We start from the raw sequence: 7500 nt of genomic DNA on the forward strand, positions 1-7500 counted from the left end.
GGGTCTTGGACCCTGGAAGCCGTCCCCCTCGACTTCCGTAACGGTCGGCGGCCCTGTCCCGCCGCAGACGGGTCACCACTCCGTCTGTCTGTAGGGTCTTGGACCCTGGAAGCCGCCCCACTCGACTTCCATCGCGGTCGGCGGCCCTGGCCCGCCGCAGACGGGTCGCCACTCCGTCTGTCTGTAGGGTCTTGGACCCTGGAAGCCGCCCCACTCGACTTCCATCGCGGTCGGCGGCCCTGGCCCGCCGCAGACGGGTCGCCACTCCGTCTGTCTGTAGGGTCTTGGACCCCGGAAGCCGCCTCACTCGACTTCCATCGCGGTCGGCGGCCCTGTCCCGCCGCAGACGGTGTGCCACTCCGTCTGTCACACAGATACATAAGGGTGTCTCGGAACCCCGGACGCCGACCGAGACGAAACGCGTGGGGTCGGTGCGCCCGAGAGGGTAGGGTGCCCCGGGGCCGGCCGCTCGCCCGACCGGCTTCCGGGACTCCTTGACCGCTCGGGAGACCTATCCACGCGCCCGCCCGACCGGCGGCCGGGGGCCCTCGACCGCCACACGCGTACCGACGACCGGGGGGTTTCCGTTTTACGGCCGACGCCGAGATCCTTCGACGGTTCCAACATGGGTTGTTACGCTTTTGTGTTCGCCCGTGTCTGAGCATATATGGTCGGGTCGAACCTTTGAGGCCGTAGCCTGGAGATCCAGGGCGGATCTTATCTCACAACACGTGTGTCTTTGAGGCCGTAGCCTAGATCCAGAGACTTTAGGATCTTTTTAGCAGTTTTAAGGCCGTAGCCTTGATCCAGGGCGGATCTTTTGAGCAGCTTTAAGGCCGTAGCCTTGATCCAGGGCGGATCTTTTCACAGGTTTTAAGCCGAAGCGCCTTGATCCAGGGACTTTTGGATCTTTTTTTGCCGTTTTTAGGCCGTAGCCTTGATCCAGGGCGGATCGTTTTGCGGCCGTAGCCGAGTTCCATCACCCAAGGTAGCTTTAGTTTTTAGGCATTAGCCTTGATGATCCAGGGCGGATCGTTTTGCGGCCGTAGCCGAGTTCCATCACCCAAGGTAGCTTTAGTTTTTAGGCATTAGCCTTGATATGATCCAGGCCGGATCTTTCCGCCTAGGCGGCATGCGGATATGGGTTACCCGTCTTTCGACACTCGCCCGGGGCGCTGCCTCACATCAGACGCCCTTCGTCCGTTCCAACCGTTCCAGTTCTTTTAACGGTTTTTCGTTCATCGCACACCGACGCGCACAGACCTTTCTTGGGATCTGCCGCAGGGAGGGAGGACGCTGGAGGTCCACTTTCGAAGCAACCCATCCCTATATACCCGATGGCACCTGTTCAAACGACCGCCCCTTGAGAGAAGGGGCCCTTCCCGTGGCTCGTCCGGGAGGAGGCGCCCGCGTCGGAAGGCGCCGTAAGGTCGGAGACCCTGGAAGTGCACGAGTCACCCGCTTTTACCTCCAGGCCCTCTGTCGTACTTCTCGTGTCCGCTCACGAGACCTCGTTTCGGCTTTATGGAAGTGCACGAGTCACCCGCTTTTGCCTTTTCTGGAAGTGCACGAGTCACCCGCTTTTGCTTCCAGGCCCTCTGTCGTACTTCTCGTGTCCGCTCACGAGACCTCTCTTCGGCCTGGGGGTGCGCCACGTACACCCCCGCGTCCGCATTCGAGTCACCTCTTCGGGCTCATGAGGTAGGGTCGGTGACCCTGGAAGTCAGAGACTTCCAGGCCTTCTGTCGTACACCCTCGCGTCCGCTCACGAGACCTCTCTTCGGCCTGGGGGTGCGCCACGTACACCCTCCCGCGTCCGCTTTCGAGTCACCCATCTGGGCTACGGAGGTAGGGACGTGTGCCCTGGAAGAACCAGACTTCCAGGAGGGAGGGCCGCCCTGTCAGGCCCGCTTTCGAGTCACCCATCTGGGCTACGGAGGTAGGGACGGGTGCCCTGGAGGAACCAGACTTCCAGGAGGGAGGGCCGCCCTGTCAGGCCCGCTTTCGAGTCACCCATCTGGGCTACGGAGGTAGGGACGGGTGCCCTGGAGGAACCAGACTTCCAGGAGGGAGGGCCGCCCTGTCAGGCCCGCTTTCGAGTCACCCATCTGGGCTACGGAGGTAGGGACGTGTGCCCCGGAGGAACCGGACTTCCAGGAGGGAGGGCCGCCCTGTCAGGCCCGCCTCGGAGTCACCTCTCTGGGCTAAGGAGGCAGGGACGTGTGCCCTGGAGGAACCAGACTTCCAGGAGGGAGGGCCGCCCTGTCAGGCCCGCTTTCGAGTCACCCATCTGGGCTACGGAGGTGGGGACGGGTGCCCTGGAGGAACCAGACTTCCAGGAGGGAGGGCCGCCCTGTCAGGCCCGCCTCGGAGTCACCTCTCTGGGCTAAGGAGGCAGGGACGTGTGCCCTGGAGGAACCAGACTTCCAGGAGGGAGGGCCGCCCTGTCAGGCCCGCTTTCGAGTCACCCATCTGGGCTACGGAGGTGGGGACGGGTGCCCTGGAGGAACCAGACTTCCAGGAGGGAGGGCCGCCCTGTCAGGCCCGCCTCGGAGTCACCTCTCTGGGCTAAGGAGGCAGGGACGTGTGCCCTGGAGGAACCAGACTTCCAGGAGGGAGGGCCGCCCTGTCAGGCCCGCCTCGGAGTCACCTCTCTGGGCTAAGGAGGCAGGGACGTGTGCCCTGGAGGAACCAGACTTCCAGGAGGGAGGGCCGCCCTGTCAGGCCCGCTTTCGAGTCACCCATCTGGGCTACGGAGGTAGGGACGTGTGCCCTGGATGAACCGGACTTCCAGGAGGGAGGGCCGCCCTGTCAGGCCCGCTTTCGAGTCACCCATCCGGGCTACGGAGGTAGGGACGTGTGCCCTGGAGGAACCAGACTTCCAGGAGGGAGGGCCGCCCTGTCAGGCCCGCCTCGGAGTCACCTCTCTGGGCTAAGGAGGCAGGGACGTGTGCCCTGGAGGAACCAGACTTCCAGGAGGGAGGGCCGCCCTGTCAGGCCCGCCTCGGAGTCACCTCTCTGGGCTAAGGAGGCAGGGACGTGTGCCCTGGATGAACCGGACTTCCAGGAGGGAGGGCCGCCCTGTCAGGCCCGCTTTCGAGTCACCCATCTGGGCTACGGAGGTAGGGACGTGTGCCCTGGAGGAACCAGACTTCCAGGAGGGAGGGCCGCCCTGTCAGGCCCGCCTCGGAGTCACCTCTCTGGGCTAAGGAGGCAGGGACGTGTGCCCTGGATGAACCGGACTTCCAGGAGGGAGGGCCGCCCTGTCAGGCCCGCTTTCGAGTCACCCATCTGGGCTACGGAGGTAGGGACGTGTGCCCTGGAGGAACCAGACTTCCAGGAGGGAGGGCCGCCCTGTCAGGCCCGCCTCGGAGTCACCTCTCTGGGCTAAGGAGGCAGGGACGTGTGCCCTGGAGGAACCGGACTTCCAGGAGGGAGGGCCGCCCTGTCAGGCCCGCTTTCGAGTCACCCATCTGGGCTACGGAGGTAGGGACGTGTGCCCCGGAGGAACCAGACTTCCAGGAGGGAGGGCCGCCCTGTCAGGCCCGCCTCGGAGTCACCTCTCTGGGCTAAGGAGGCAGGGACGTGTGCCCTGGAGGAACCGGACTTCCAGGAGGGAGGGCCGCCCTGTCAGGCCCGCTTTCGAGTCACCCATCTGGGCTACGGAGGTAGGGACGGGTGCCCCGGAGGAACCAGACTTCCAGGAGGGAGGGCCGCCCTGTCAGGCCCGCCTCGGAGTCACCTCTCTGGGCTAAGGAGGCAGGGACGTGTGCCCTGGAGGAACCGGACTTCCAGGAGGGAGGGCCGCCCTGTCAGGCCCGCTATCGAGTCACCCATCTGGGCTACGGAGGTGGGGACGTGTGCCCTGGAGGAACCAGACTTCCAGGAGGGAGGGCCGCCCTGTCAGGCCCGCCTCGGAGTCACCTCTCTGGGCTACGGAGGTAGGGACGTGTGCCCTGGAGGAACCGGACTTCCAGGAGGGAGGGCCGCCCTGTCAGGCCCGCCTCGGAGGCCTCCCCTCGGGCAGGGGAGGCAGGGTCGGGGACCCTGGAGGAACCGGACTTCCAGGAGGGAGGGCCGCCCTGTCAGGCCCGCCTCGGAGGCCTCCCCTCGGGCAGGGGAGGCAGGGTCGGGGACCCTGGAGGTGCCGGACCTCCAGGGGGACGGAGGCCGAACCCGTGGCCGGGGAGGGTGAGCCTTGCCGGGCTAGGCTCGCGCGGGTTCGAAGGCCTGGTTCGAGAGGACCCCTTCCCCTATATACCCGATGGCACCTGTTCACACTACTGCCCTTTCGAGAGGGGACCCCGACCGGTCCGCGGCCGGGACGGCGCACCTCGGTCGGCCTCGGCGAGTGGGTCGGGGTGCCTGGAGGTGCGCGAGCGGCCCGCCTGGAAGTGCGCGAGCCACCCGACTCTGGCGGCCGGCGCCCCCGGGCCCGTGCCCGCGGCCGACTCGTCTGACCCGGCATCGTCAAGGTCACCAATACCACGGAGCGTCTACGACGCCCCGTTTCCGAGATATCGGCCAATGAACTGCCGGGCGCCGTATCTCGGCCGGGGAAGGTCCTACGGACTCGGGGCCGGGCTCGTCGGAAAGGTCTCGCCCGGGGCTTTCCGACGAGACCGGCCGCGGGTCCGTGCGACCCCGGGGGCCCGAGATACTTCCGGTCGAAAATTCGAATTTCGTTACCGCGCTGCTCCGGCGCCCCGGGTCCGGGGCCTTCGCCCTTCGGGTGGGTGGCTCCTCCGCGGGGGGCCTTTCGAACGAGCCCACCCGCGCGTCGCTAGCCCTTTCCGGGGCCGAGATACGGCCTACCCCCGCGGGATTTTCCCACGGCCGTTTCTCGGGCGCCTCGGGTCCGGGGCCTTCGCCCTTCGGGTCGGTCGCTATGCCGGAGGGGAGCTTTCGAACGAGCCCTCCCTCGAGTCTCTGGCCCTTTCCCGGGCCGAGATACGGGCGGGTGGTCGCGGAATTTTCGCTCGTCCGGGGCTCCGGCGCCCCTAGCGTCCGCCTCGGAGGTCGCCCGGACGCGCGGCCGGTCTCGTTCGAAAGGTCCGTCCCGGGGCTTTCCGACGAGCCCGGCCTCGGGTCCGTGCGACCCCGCCCGCCGGAGATACGTCCGGTCGAAGCTCGCGGAAATTCCCGCGGCCGTATCTCGGGCGCCTCGGGTCCGGGGCCTTCGCCCTTTGGGTCGGTCGCTCCGCCGGAGGGGGCCTTTCGAACGAGCCTACCCGCGAGCCTCTAGCCCCTTCCCCGGCCGAGATACGGCGGTCTGTGCCCGGATTTTCCCACGGCCGTTTCTCGGGCGCCTCGGGTCCGGGGCCTTCGCCCTTCGGGTCGGTCGCTATGCCGGAGGGGAGCTTTCGAACGAGCCTACCCGCGAGCCTCTAGCCCTTTCCCCGGCCGAGATACGGCGGTCTGTGCCCGGATTTTCCCACGGCCGTTTCTCGGGCGCCTCGGGTCCGGGGCCTTCGCCCTTCGGGTCGGTCGCTATGCCGGAGGGGGGCTTTCGAACGAGCCTACCCGCGAGCCTCTAGCCCTTTCCCCGGCCGAGATACGGCGGTCCCTCCCCGGATTTTCCCACGGCCGTTTCTCGGGCGCCTCGGGTCCGGGGCCTTCGCCCTTCGGGTCGGTCGCTATGCCGGAGGGGAGCTTTCGAACGAGCCTACCCGCGAGCCTCTAGCCCTTTCCCCGGCCGAGATACGGCGGTCTGTGCCCGGATTTTCCCACGGCCGTTTCTCGGGCGCCTCGGGTCCGGGGCCTTCGCCCTTCGGGTCGGTCGCTATGCCGGAGGGGGGCTTTCGAACGAGCCTACCCGCGAGCCTCTAGCCCTTTCCCCGGCCGAGATACGGCGGTCCCTCCCCGGATTTTCCCACGGCCGTTTCTCGGGCGCCTCGGGTCCGGGGCCTTCGCCCTTCGGGTCGGTCGCTATGCCGGAGGGGAGCTTTCGAACGAGCCTACCCGCGAGCCTCTAGCCCTTTCCCCGGCCGAGATACGGCGGTCTGTGCCCGGATTTTCCCACGGCCGTTTCTCGGGCGCCTCGGGTCCGGGGCCTTCGCCCTTCGGGTCGGTCGCTATGCCGGAGGGGGGCTTTCGAACGAGCCTACCCGCGAGCCTCTAGCCCTTTCCCCGGCCGAGATACGGCGGTCCCTCCCCGGATTTTCCCACGGCCGCAGCACGGGCGCCTTTGCTCGGATCGACTCGCCCTTTGGGTCGGTCGCTCCACGCGAGGGGACCTTTCGAACGAGCCTACCCGCGAGCCTCTAGCCCTTTCCCCGGCCGAGATACGGCGGTCCCTCCCCGGATTTTCCCACGGCCGCAGCTCGGGCGCCCTTGCTCGGATCGACTCGCCCTTCGGGTCGGTTGCTCTACCGGAGCGGCCCTATCCAACGAGCCAACCCGCTTCTCTCTAACCCTAAGCCCGGCCGAGATACGGCGGTCCCTCCGCGGATTTTCCCACGGCCGCAGCTCGGGCGCCTTTGCTCGGATCGACTCGCCCTTTGGGTCGGTTGCTCTACCGGAGCGGCCCTATCCAACGAGCCAACCCTCGTCTCTCTAACCCTAAGCCCGGCCGAGATACGGCGGTCCCTCCGCGGATTTTCCCACGGCCGCAGCTCGGGCGCCTTTGCTCGGATGAACTCGCCCTTTGGGTCGGTTGCTCTACCCGAGCGGACCTTTCCAACGAGCCAACCCTCGTCTCTCTAACCCCAAGCCCGGCCGAGATACGGGGTACCACCGCCTGACCTTTAAACGGCCGTAACTCGGGCGCCTTTGCTCGGATCGACTCGCCCTTTGGGTCGGTTGCTCTACCGGAGCGGCCCTATCCAACGAGCCAACCCTCGTCTCTCTAACCCTAAGCCCGGCCGAGATACGGGGTACCACCGCCTGACCTTTAAACGGCCGTAACTCGGGCGCCTTTGCTCGGATCGACTCGCCCTTTGGGTCGGTTGCTCCACCCGAGGGGACCTTTCCAACGAGCCAACCCTCGTCTCTCTAACCCTAAGCCCGGCCGAGATACGGGGTACCACCGCCTGACCTTTAAACGGCCGTAACTCGGGCGCATTTGCTCGGATCGACTCGCCCTTTGGGTCGGTTGCTCCACCCGAGGGGACCTTTCCAACGAGCCAACCCTCGTCTCTCTAACCCTAAGCCCGGCCGAGATACGGGGTACCACCGCCTGACCTTTAAACGGCCGTAACTCGGGCGCATTTGCTCGGATCGACTCGCCCTTTGGGTCGGTTGCTCTACCCGAGGGGACCTTTCGAACGAGCCTACCCGCTTCTCCCTAACCCCAAGCCCGGCCGAGATACGGCGGTCCCTCCGCGGATTTTCCCACGGCCGCAGCTCGGACGCCCTTGCTCGGATCGACTCGCCCTTTGGGTCGGTTGCTCTACCGGAGCGGCCCTTTCCAACGAGCCAACCCTCGTCTCTCTAACCCTAAGCCCGGCCGAGATACGGGGCACCACCGCCTGACCTTTAAACGCCCGTAGCTCCGGCGCA

This window comes from Paramisgurnus dabryanus, unplaced genomic scaffold (assembly GCF_030506205.2).
Source record: "Paramisgurnus dabryanus unplaced genomic scaffold, PD_genome_1.1 h2tg000153l_1_47609__unordered_in_group10, whole genome shotgun sequence".
Taxonomy (NCBI): Eukaryota; Metazoa; Chordata; class Actinopteri; order Cypriniformes; family Cobitidae; genus Paramisgurnus; species Paramisgurnus dabryanus.